The sequence below is a fragment of the Pyxicephalus adspersus genome, chromosome 5 (assembly GCF_032062135.1).
Source record: "Pyxicephalus adspersus chromosome 5, UCB_Pads_2.0, whole genome shotgun sequence".
Taxonomy (NCBI): domain Eukaryota; kingdom Metazoa; phylum Chordata; class Amphibia; order Anura; family Pyxicephalidae; genus Pyxicephalus; species Pyxicephalus adspersus.
In genome coordinates, this window is record NC_092862.1 from 71,437,392 (window position 1) to 71,450,279 (window position 12,888).

The 12,888-nt window shown below is 35.0% G+C and overlaps 1 protein-coding gene across 1 annotated transcript in view; it reads left to right on the forward strand.

Moving 5' to 3' along the window:
* Nucleotides 1–12,888, forward strand: part of CDH12 (cadherin 12) — a 410,196-nt gene that overhangs the window by 179,243 nt on the left and 218,065 nt on the right. Inside the window, exon 3 of the mRNA XM_072411847.1 lies at nucleotides 1,971–2,023. The gene's annotated coding sequence lies outside the window, so the exon portion shown is untranslated. The remainder of the gene's footprint in view (nucleotides 1–1,970; nucleotides 2,024–12,888) is intronic.

Below are 12,888 nucleotides of genomic sequence, written 5' to 3' on the forward strand. Positions count from 1 at the left end.
GCAAAGCACAGGAGCTTGAATTTGATTCTAAGGTGAAATGGAAGCCAATGGAGAGAACTACAAAGAGATGCAGCGGAAGAGGAGCGGAGGGAAGGATGGATGAGTCTGGCTGCAGCATTCGCAATGTAAAAGTAATAGAAATCCAGGCAATGTCAGACATTAGCATCAAACACAGTCACAGCAGAGGGGTCATTCAGATTTTACTTCAATTTCAGGGCTCTCTGTTCACTTTTATTCACAAATACATCAACTCAGAACACTCTGGTCATTTCAGGACACTCAGGGCCTGGACCTCAAATATAGAGCTGCAGATCTGCAGTGCAACATTTACTGACAGGTCCCTAAAAAAAGGGTACAGCACAGCCCCTTTCTGTCTTGATCGCCACTGTAATCAAGACTAAATGGGAGCGCAGAGCCTCCTGGGATACCTACGTCATGCATCCCGGGAGGCTCTGGCAGCTCCTTCTGCACAGGCCCAATGTCAGGCATGCGCAGAAGGAGCCTTTTCTTTCATGGGAGGAAAAAACTGACAATCTCATGCATGCGCAGTGACATAGACACTTTCTTCCCCCATTAACGTCACCTGATCTCGCACCTGCGAAGTATGAGATTGGATGACATGCGAAGAAGAAGACTGAAGAAGATGGCAGTGCCCGGGCTGAAGAAGGATAATGGGAGGACGCGATCAAAGAATCCTCTTAATGGATCAACTAATCTTTGGGTAAATGTGTTTTTTTTTTCACTTTAGTTTGGCTTTAGTTTGGCTAGGACTGTAAATAGCCAAAATATAATTGACTTGGCCATTCAAAGTTCCATTATTAATATTTAGCTTTTTTCTTTTTCCGCTACATAATACCCCAGGTGAGGAATTACTGCCACTGAAAATATGGAAACACTTGCCCCTGAGTAACTACAAGACACAGGAGGGATTTATTGGCCAGTGGGAGAAACCATGTGATGCCAGACAAATGATTTAAGATTAATTTCATCCTACTTTGTTTTCACTGTGATATCCTGTGCTTACTTGAGTTCAGTACAATATGGAATCATTTGTGACTCCTAGCATTGAGACATTGCATTAAATATATATGTGTACCAGAAGCCTTCTTTGTTCCTCTTCACTTTTAGTTACACTGCAGATATGTACAAGCGAAATGCAACCTGAGCAGTGTTAACATTGGTAACCTTGGATATATTTTGTAACATTGGTAACCTTGGATATAAAATGTATTTTAGGTGCTGAAGCATTTTAAAGGTAATTGTTATATTTTTTAACAGTAAAGGTTATTTAAACAACCAGTAAGCTAAAATAAACAATATTAAATGTGTGATTTGAAATTGTCAGCTAGGAAAAAAACTGGATAATCCTGAAGCTTTCTTTCTTTCTATACTTAGACAGACAAACCAATAACAAGATAATAAACATATTAATTCAGATTTGATATTTATGCAGAATTCAAACATTTCACATTATAACAAGCTTTATAGCTACTGATAAAAATCTGAAAAAATATGAACATGGAAAACATATGTGACAGACCAAGTGTTTGAAGCAGCATTTAGATTCCCTGTGGTGTTAAGAATTATTATTACAGAATGTTCTGTTCTAAAAAGACAGCACTCGTCTTTACTTTTGTAAACTATGCTTTAGACACATCTTTTTAAATTGAAACCTTCAGAAACACTTTAACCAATTATACCAAAGATATATATTTATTTTTATATTATATTTTTTTTCCATGAAAACTAGAGCTTCACATTTCAATGTAACACAGAATATTCTCTACATGTCACTTACACTTGACTGATGATTGAACTTTGTTTGCAATTGTTAATGTCATGAAAAAATCCATGAAGTAACTTATTATATTGTATATTTTTGTTACATATATGTTTAGTGAATAAATAAATATAGCATATATTTTAATATATGTCTGACTTTCTGCATTTAATGTTTTTTTTTCTTGCAGCAGTGGAAGCTAGTTACTGGTTTGCCTGAAAGTTGTTAAAGTAGACTGCAAAGGTAAGTGTATCCAATTTTATCAAACTGATTTAATAAAACTGTGGTTTTATTTATTAAGAATGCTCTCCTACAAAGTTACTTTAAATGCCTAGTCACACTTGAGTATACCATCGTATAAAGAGTAAATGACACAAGTACAACTAAAAATCATTTTAGGATTGGCAAACTAGAGATATCAATACATCACTATGGATAATAGTTGCTAACTACTAATCATAAACAGTGGGGAAGCACATCTATCAAGAATTACATGTTGGCCATGATTCAGAAAATAGTCTAATTTACCCCTTAGCCAATCTACTTTGTCTGATCCTTCCTTCTAGTATTATCATCCTATTATAGGTGATGGTCTGTTAGTCTATTCACTTTCTGATCCTTGGTCAGAGAGTTTGCAAAAGGTACCCACATCACAAGTGTTTTTAATAACCCCTCTGAGCAGAGTGGAATACCTGAGCATTCCAGAAGGCTTCGGTGAGTGAATCATTGCTTCATTATTCATAAATATTGAAAACTCGGCAAAATGTCTCAGTAAAGCAACACTGACATTAAAAAATGCCACAATCTACAAAAACCAATTTTAAATCATCTTTCACTGAACAACTTTCAATGGACTAAAATTAGACTGCTTACTATGGGCTACTGGAATGATGTACTAAATAAGCCAAATGATATAGTTAGGTCAGATTTCCTCTACTCAAATTGCCAATAGGCAATGAAAACATTAAAGAAAAGAGAGTAGGTTTTGGGACTTTAAAAGGCCAAAATTAGGTACAAATGACATATAGCTTGAAATGCTTAATTTCAATATCAAACATATAATAATCATATTTCAGCTTAAAAACATATCATAAAAACAATATCTCCTGTGCTAGACACCAAATCAATGGGTTCTAGATTGTCGACACATTTCGAGGAATACAAGATCCACTTCTTCAGCACGGTTTCAGGAGATCTATGTGTATGTCAATACATGGTCCAGCAATTTTTGTAAATGAACATATGTACATATAACAACATACATAGGCAATTTATACATGTATAAGTATGAACTTACAAGATTGCCTACATCAGTTCCAGCATCCCGTGACCAGTAAATAAGCCAAATGACCTTTTATTCATATCAGCCTGGATATCAATGTATGTTTTTTCTTCATCTGTTCTCTCTCTTTTAGCAAAGCAAAACAATTTGTCATTGCAGAATAAAAGATAAGGACTTCAAAAATAACTGGCACATTCGTTTGAAAAAAAATATCCAATTCACTGCACTTTTAAGGCTGACTTTATATGGTTCACTTCATTGTATTTTATTGTTTGATAGAACAACTCACACATAAAATATGTTTTCCAGTATAGCACTTAATATATTATAGAATTGTAAACCTGCTTTAAAATGTGCTCAAAATAAAGTGGTCATACACTAGAGGCCTGTCATGGATAACAGTGGGTGCCTTGGGTTGAGCCTGTTTTGTATTTCACCTTGACTCCTAACAATGTGTAAACTGTAGAAAATGTAAAAAGTTTGTTTCTTATCCTATGCAGAATGATGTTGATCACTCATGTTTTAAAAACTTTTTTAATGTGTTAACAAGCACTTCACATGCATACTTCAGTGTTAGCAGACAGTTTCAGATAATACATTGTTCTCTTGTATTGATGTTAATACTGCTTGTGTATCTTACATGTCTAAATACCTATGTTAGGTGGGTCCAACTCCAATTCTCTCTAATAGACAGCAAAACATTTCGTATAGCATTGATTACAATCAGAAGTCAGAAACCCTGGCCCATTCTTGGTTTTCAAGGAGTGGAGATGGATACATCTGATACGTGTGAAAAAAAAAAAGAATTGTTTTAATATAAATAAACCCAACCACCCCATTATGTATATGGCTATCTGTACTAAAATGCAGAACAAAATAATATTACCAAAAATTCCAAATTCCTCATTTTTAAATTTTAATTTGAAAGTGATTTATTGTTGTTAGTCCCATCGTATTTTTTAACATTGTATAGTATCTATATTGACCATTATGTTTTGTATGATAACTGTGTAAATTGTGCTGTGAATTTCATAACACATTGGACAGCAAGTAACTTAAGATCAAAACATTTGTTTGCAATACATTTCCATACCTACAGCATTTTGTAACTTTTGAAACTGCTTGGTTAGAAAAAACTTCCCTTAGTGATTCATAGTAAAAAGCAGATCAGCATGGAAGCTATTACTGTGGGTTCAGCAACAAAATAAAAATTAAGTTGTGTGCTACAGTACACAGAGTCAGAATGTGCACAGTAAAATGCTTTCGAGAACCAAAGAAAATGTGAGGTTAGAGAGACATAAGGAAAAGATTGCTACAGCTTACTCTAAAACAATAGTTCCTTGATAGGGGGGTATGACAATCTTTTTTCTTTATTGAAATTGCCATATGTTCTTATCACTACCTTTTCACTGTGCTTTAATATCTCCCGCCATGCTTCATCTCAGTCTGGACATTGTACCATTGATTGCAAGTGAAAGCAATATTTAAAGCTATTAGACCTAGCTATAAAGGAATGTGCATACAAAGCAAACCTGTTGTTAAGAGTTATGTAATGCATATATATTTTGTTTAATGATCATTCTAAGAGGGCACAAGGGGGAAACATTTTAAACTGGAAGTATGATATTTCCTTCAACACTACTTTAACCGAATCGAAAATATATATATTGTAATAATAAAGAAATTGGGATGTAGAGTTTCGATTGGCAAGATAAAATACATAAAAAATCAACATGTTTCTTGAATGGGCTTCTGTTTTCCACGCTCCTGTTTTCCTAAAAGTCCTGTACTTACATTAAAGACACTAATGGGCTAATGCCTTTAACAATAAGGTCCAAAAAGAAGCCCAAAATACAGTATGCAGTATTTTTTATAGATATTTAACCAGTAAAATGGGGCAGCATTTCTAAAACAATATTTTTACCCTGCCAGTGAACCTGTAACCTATTTAATGTATGCATTCAATAAGTGCAGTCGATGTGGACATCGAATGAAGATAGAGGGTCCACATAAGAACATCTGCTGTTTAAAAAGTCCAGAATGCTCTGCAAACATAACACAATAAAAACAGCCTGCACTCTATAATTTATTCTGAAAAAAAATGAAAGTTGTAAAAAGATCACAAAAGTTCACAAAAACACTAATAGTGGTCTGAAAAGAGCAAGCAAAGAGACTGGTTCCCAAATTTGTCAAGTCCAGGACATGATTATGAGTTGTCATTTTGGTATGATACAACTGCTTGCTAAACATTGTTTTTGTACAGGTTGGATAACTTTGTCAGATAGTCTTATGTCAAATCTTTGTACTAAAATCTTTGTGCCTGCAACTTGCCATGCTTATCAATTGAACATCTTTCAGGCACTGCACTGACTTCATATAAATTATGTGACATATATTTAAATTATTTCTTAAATTCCACTAAAATAATAAAGCATTCACCCTTGATTTACCGCTTTGGGAAGTTGGAGATGTGAGAACTGGTGAGTGGGAGATGTGTGGACAGAAAAGTGGGAGCGTGTTATTGCTCTTGCAAGATATTTACTTTATGCAGAAAAAAATAAATTTCTTTAGTGAGTTTCATTTTGTCACAACCACTTGTGTCAGCTAATGAAAATTAATAATTAAATAAAGGGACAGAACTTGATTTAGGTACAATTCTAGTTCTTCAGTTTGTACAGTTCTCAAGTAGAGACTGTTTATTCTGTATTGTGTCACATGTCATCAAATCACTTTGTGTAACTATGTGGAAAATAATAATATAAAGGCCCACAACTTGAGTGTGTACAGATCTAGTTACACGGTTTGCACAGTAATAAAATGGGATTGTTATTTCCAGTGTTACTTTAACATGCATCGGTTTAAGGCTATATAGCTTGACTGGCAATGAAAACAACCTTTAGATGTCGGTAAATGTACATCCTCAGTGTAGATCTAATCACTTTTGCTACTTTTACTTGTGTATAAAGAGCTGTAAGTTCCATGCCAAAAAAAACGGTGGCAAGCATTTAGTCAATAGGGAGTGTCCACCTATCGAGGCTCATATAAGTCATACAATTATGCAGAACAGGGTTGGCTATCTGGCATGTTGTATCAGAGTATACCACAGGCTATAAAGTCATGGAAGCAAGCTGTGTGCACTGGTCCTTATACCAGCAGTTGCAGAACCAGCAGTTGTGCAATATTGGTACAAGCCAGTATTATTGTACAATAAAAACCTGTGGGATACAAGCTAGCTACTAAACAGTGAAAAAGTAGATATGGGAAATGAAGACAAGGATTGGTAGGGTGATGGGGGCTTCACTTCTAGCCTCTGTTTCACAGTTTTGGCTCTGCTATGGGGCTCCTTTTCACCAACAGAGGTACGTAAGTCAGGGTCCAAGGTTCAAGCGTGAACCTTGATGTAAACAGAAAAGGGAGCAGGATGAGTCAGTTGCCTTGTCCAATCCTCAACATAAAGTAAAGTTTGGGCATCAGTGCATGAAAAGTCTTATTACTAATAATCTGGGTGTTTTGCCTCCTCTATCAACAGTCACAACAGCTGAGACATTTTTCATAATGGTACTTGTCAACTGTTTTAGAGTGTGTAGAGGTTAACATGCAAGGAAGTTAATGGCAGCCTGCTTATGCCTCACTATAATTTGGCTGCTTTGTGTCTGGGCCTTGGAGTAACAAGAGGAGGTAGTTTGATTTTACCTGTACTAGGTCACTTGCTACATCTTCAACATACTTTGCTACTGTTGGGCGTCCCATAAATTACCCTTTGATTTTGTCATCCCGTGAACAGGATAGAGGACCCTATAAAGCTGTAAACTTAATCCTATAAACCTGAAAAACTTACATCTGCCCCATGTTGCCCTTCAAATGACATAAAATGGACACTCAACATCACTGTTTCCCAATTTTTTGGTACAATTTTTCACATACATTTTTTGGTCTAATTGTAGCATTTTTGAGGAGTAAAAGTTATATATTTTTTCCATATAGATTTTGAGTAGAAAAGAGTATGAGACACATGTATATATAAATAAATGTATGGAGAAGAGGACAGATGAGAAAGCAGCAGTAACTAGTCTTAAAACTGGAAGCTTCTGGACAGGGAAAATGTCTTATGATGATTACTGCTCAGATCTGGTAGAAATACATAAAGCAAACCAAGGTTTAAGTATGAATACAAAATTCCTCTTGTATTTAGACCTTCTATAGTCCATTCAAAACTAGAAAAAGGTTTTAGTTATACTTTCACTTTAACTACAAGGGTGGAATTATTTTATGAAAAAAGGTATATTACCAATATGTGTATTTCGCTTCTGAAATCAGTAAAAACTGCTATTATCTGATGTTTAATAAATTATAAAATAAGCCATTATAAAAGTTTCAAATCTGGGGCATGACCAATGGTCAAGGTATGTTTCTGTAGACAGAAGCGATCATTGCAAGCTACAGAAATGTGAGCTGTTCTTCCTCAACATCCGTATACCTTATCCCCTCTGGAAACAGAAAACAAACTTTTGATGAAAATTTCAGTCTGCATTAGTGACCATATATGAAGGATCTCAATGTTCCCCCATCCATCTCTGTAATATATTCATGCCCAATTATCAATTGTTTTTGTTTGTTATTCCCATGTGATCTAACACTAAAACCTCCCCAATTAAACCCACTGAAACAAAGAGACCTACAAGATCATTACTGTTGCTGAAACTTTGTTTTTTCTCAGGAAAAAAGCAAAAGTATTTACATGTACTGGCATGTTTCATGTGCATCATGATTTGGGTTTTTCATGGCCCTTATTCAGTATGTAAGCAGCTAATGATTTAATGCAAGTCACAGGTGCCTCAAACGTGGATCAGTTGATAGCAAATGAAGCAAAAAAAATGTCATTTCCTACAAATGATCTTACTTAGTAGCCTTGCCATTTAGATGTCCTTGACCACAATGAAACTAAAATAGATTGAGTCACATCTTTAAGAAGACCTGGGCTTTAACAAAGAATACATAGACATTGAATGACAATAGCAGACTGTATCATAGGGATAGAAATCTCTTTCACATCGTGTTTTTTTTTTAAAAAAGTAGATGACATAGTGTGATTAGCTCAACAAAAATGCATAAAGCAGCTTTGGTACAGTGTTTGTAATGAAAAATATTTTAAAATGGATGTCTTTCACTAGGCTTGGAATTTTTTAAAAACCACAGGACTCCTCGCCATGTGAATTAATCCTTACAAAGGAAAAAAGAACACAGTCATGATCTAACTAACTAAGGCAGTCTTACTTTTTTTACATCCCTCCCAAAGCCATGTCTTTGTGCCTACTAGTACCTTGGACAGTTCCTGGAAAATCAGGTGCTAAAAGGCATGGTTCTGTGCATAAAAGTGGAGGTATTATAACAAGAGAATGCAGAACAATGTATGAAAGAATAGTAGAGCAACTGACCAGGCATAGGAAATGTGCAATGTATAAAAACGACTAGTGTAACCAAAAAGCAGAGTAATTAGTCTCACTAGGTCACTCACAGATTTATTACTCACAGCTGACAGCTTATGTGCTATAAAAGATTGCCATTTACAGTCTTTTAGCCTCTCATTTCTGCCATTTCCTGAAGATTTAACTATATTTAGGCTTACTGTTGTTCTCATACTGAAGTATAGAAATTGCAGCTGCACTAAAATGATGCTTGTCCCTAGGACATTATATGGTACTTGTAAATCTTATTTATGTTTTTTCTCTTTTAAGTTCAACACATTGGTATTGATTTATTAAAGGGTTGGACTATGTACTTAGCAAAGCAAGCTTTTTCCCTTGTAAGGGATGTTTCACCTAGCTTCACTTTGCAAAAAATACCCAATTCAGGGTAAGGGGGGGGGGGGGGGCACTAAAAAGTATGATTCCTCTTGATTAGGGGATTTTTATTTTATCTAATGTAGATCCCTTTTGTAAGGCAAATAAATACCAATATCTTAATTTTTTTGCAGTTTCAACATGTGAGTAGTAAATCATGTCATATATAGCAATGATCATACTTTTGCTATTGTTGCACTATTGATAGTCTTTTTTTAAAGCAGAGAATCTGACATTCAACCACATACTCCAATAGAGAATGTTCCAGATACATGTTCTTTTAATGGCAGTGAATGATTCTCCATTCTCCTATTTAGTGAATGTTAAATTCACTGCTTATGAAATAGACCTCTTTTTGTGGTTATACAAGTTTGTAGTAATCACAAATCAGCTACAACTTTTTAGAAAATGACAACGTTTAGCATTTGTAAAAAAGAAGTGTAGGAGGCCAGCATTTTGCAACAGTCTGGTTGCCTGTATTCTTTTTAGCAGCACTTAAGCTACTTTATCAAAATAATGTTAAAGTGTATGTCCAGGCATTACCCTAATTTTACCCTAACTTTCTGTTTTTTGTCTTCCCTATATTACCTTGTTCTTGTAGCAGGAAACATGTTTTATATTTCTTGGGAGATTCGTAGAAGTAGTTAGTCACATTAAATTGGATTTGTTCTTGTAATGTTGAAAATTTTTCTTAATTTTCCAAGCCACTTCAGTAGCCATTGTAAGAAATGTGCCCCAACATTGCTATCCACACACAACAAAAACCCTAATGTACCCTAACCCTAAGTATTGAGTCCAATTATAAACTGTTTACTTTCTGATTATTGCAGATATTGCTGGAAAATAGCAATGCCAATTGTATTTTAGTAAGGTGTTGATTTGGAGAAAGTAGGAAACGTAAAAAGACCTTTAATAAATAGCAGTGATATTTCTTCTGTTTATGAAGATACACCCAGCTTTACCTGTTTGAGATAGATATTATCACAAAACACAAAGTGTAATTTCAGACAGGTTTACAGATCACAGGTTTCTGTGGAAGCTTTATTTACTTTTTTTAAAGTGATCACCCTAATTGGCTAGTCATAGCTATGGTTATAAAGTAACACAGACTTATCATGACATCTTTAACATTATATAAAGGGGTAACTATTCTTTTTATAAAGTGATTTTTTTTCTTCACACATTTTAATATTTTGTTTTGGGGAACCTGCAGCTTTCTAGGATACTTGCATCACATATCCCAGGAGGCTGTGAGCTGCTCTTTGTGCACATGTCCAAGACCGGGCATGCATTATCAATGACACCATAGTCAATAAACCTGCCAGATTCTGCACCTAAAACGTACATGGATGACGTGTACTTTCATAAGGCTTGACTTCTGCTGCATTGCAGTGTTCTGCACCTCACCTACAGCTAGCTTATAGCTATGTTTTTATTAATTTATTTATAGACCAGAGTGGAAACAATGCAATAAGCCAGCAGCATATCTCCTCTGGTAGGAATGTTAATTAAAGTGTATTGTGTTGCTGACCATAGCTGACATAGTTTCCTGCATCAAATACATATAACACTCTTTTTCCATAGATAATATGCAAGAGATACCTGGGAATTATTTATCTTTAGAGCTAACTTCCCCTGAGGCATGTTAATTCCCCCTAAAGATGGAAAAGATTGTCTGTTTAGCCACAATTACATTTGCATAAAGCTTCTTTGTGAATGTTATTCACATAATTAAACCACTTGGTTCCAGCATGGCAGTAAGTATGGTACTGTGTGCTACAGTGTCATCCATAGACCAAACCGGCATTAAAAGTAACATTAGATATAAGGAATGCCATTCATATTCAGATTGATATAACCACTTAAATTTTTTCATGGTATCCAAAGTATTTCCTTATTGCCTGTGCTGAAGTTTATACTCAAATAACTGTATTAAAAAATCATGTGGGTTTGATGGTATTACGATCACTATAACAGTGTCAACATTATTCATAAAAAGGAATTTGTCTGTAAATATATATATACATATTATAACCAAATGACTGCCCACCTAACCCCCATCCCCGTCTGCAATCAGATGAGCCTGAAACTGGCCTACCTGTAATGATGGAACAGTCACTGCAGGGTCTGTAACACCTTACAGTACACCAAAAGACCAATTTACAAACAGGTGGCATGGCTGCAGAGACACAGCTTGTCAGTATTTTAGTATTTTGTGTTAGTTACACTTTTAGTTGTATTTTACTCTGGATAGTATTGGCATCCTGTTGCTTGAGATTAATTGTTAAAATATGAAATCCATGCAACTAGCTATATACACAAAAGTAATACATACATGGAAGCCTTGTTGCCTATATTGTTTAGGTTTTCTGTCTATCCCTGATATTACCAAAACTCTACCGCACACCATTGCCTAGCAAGGCTAGATATCTGATTTTTAAATATTGCAGTTAAGACAGGAATTATTCTATTAGTGAAGGTGAGCTTTTGGCATGTTTGAAAAGTATGCACATTACACTTGCCAATTATGGCCCCCACTTATCTTTTTTAAAGCCATCTAGCAATGACAGGTCCAGAAGCCTGTCATCATTGTATCCCCCAAAGGCCGGTCCACACTGCTGACTGATCTGGTCAACTGTGATCCTCTTCACCAACTGGACTCATGTGCAGGAGTTATGTTGTCACTGCAATCTAGGTCTATTATTGGCAATGCTGAGAATAGAGAGGAGGCTCTACACAGCATGGCACATAGGCAGTGTAAACTAGGAACAAAAAGCCAACAGAAGCAAGGAAAAGGATCTAAATGTTTTAGGGTTTTTTAGGCAAAAGGGTCTTTGCATGTCTCATCAGCCAAAAAAACTCTACTTTCTGATGTCTATTTGGTTTATTAAACCATTTCAATTGGTCCATTGGATCCAGTATGACAGCACACTGTAATGACTCGTTTTACTTTTTCTCTCTCTCTTAATCTGAGCAATGTTGTACAGGGACTTGCAAGAGGCTAAAATACATATATAAAAAAATAATGATGTGTTTATAAATACAAGTTTGCATTAATATTGTCTTTATATCTTCTTGGAATAAACCTTTAGGATGTCCAAATACAAACACCATTTTCTGGGAAAAAAAAGTTAGATTTGGGTAACTGGGACTTTTGATGGTCTGATATTCAAAGGACTGATGGAAAACGTTTTTATTTAGCAGTAACTTTGCTGTAATTTACTGTACCTTTTAGTTTTTTTTTTCAATGTCATTTATATATAAATATATATATATATATATATATATATATATATATATATATATATATATTATAAACTCAAAAAGCACATAAATAATATTAAATGTATGCCTAAGATTTTCTTTCTCTCTTTGTATTCATGTAGTTCTTTACAGAACCTGCTATGTGACATGTAATTTACTCGCACAGTTCACAAATTCAGGCAAAAGGTAAATTGCAATCTCCTGTTTCATGGCCACAAACAGAGCCCATACACTTCATACACCGTTGATCATTGATCCAGTTATTATGTGTCAGATAGCTCTCTCAATCTGTTTCAGGAAGTCTGATAAGGAAGTTATATTTATCACAACCAAGGAATAAATATGACCAAGATAAGTATCTGCCAACGGTTTCTTAATTACCCAAGGCAAACAAGGATGACTGTGAAAATCATCCGTGGATTGTAAGGCAACAATACCAGTAATCAGAAGTGCTGAAAAGAGCTAATATTAGAGCAAGCTAAGAGTAGAAATATAGCAATGTAAAGCAGCATATTGGTCTTTTCAGTGTGCTTTAAATAGTCATGTGTTTTGGTGCTGCTATAGACCGAATTTTGGCTCTATATTACTTCTGAAATCTGCCGAAGGGAGATTGAGCAAAACCTTGTGTGACCTTTTGTTGTCCTAAAGATATAACACTGTAGGCTTTATTTTTATCATTTTTCATGCCCTATTTTTTAGCTAGCGTTATCTGTCATTTGTTT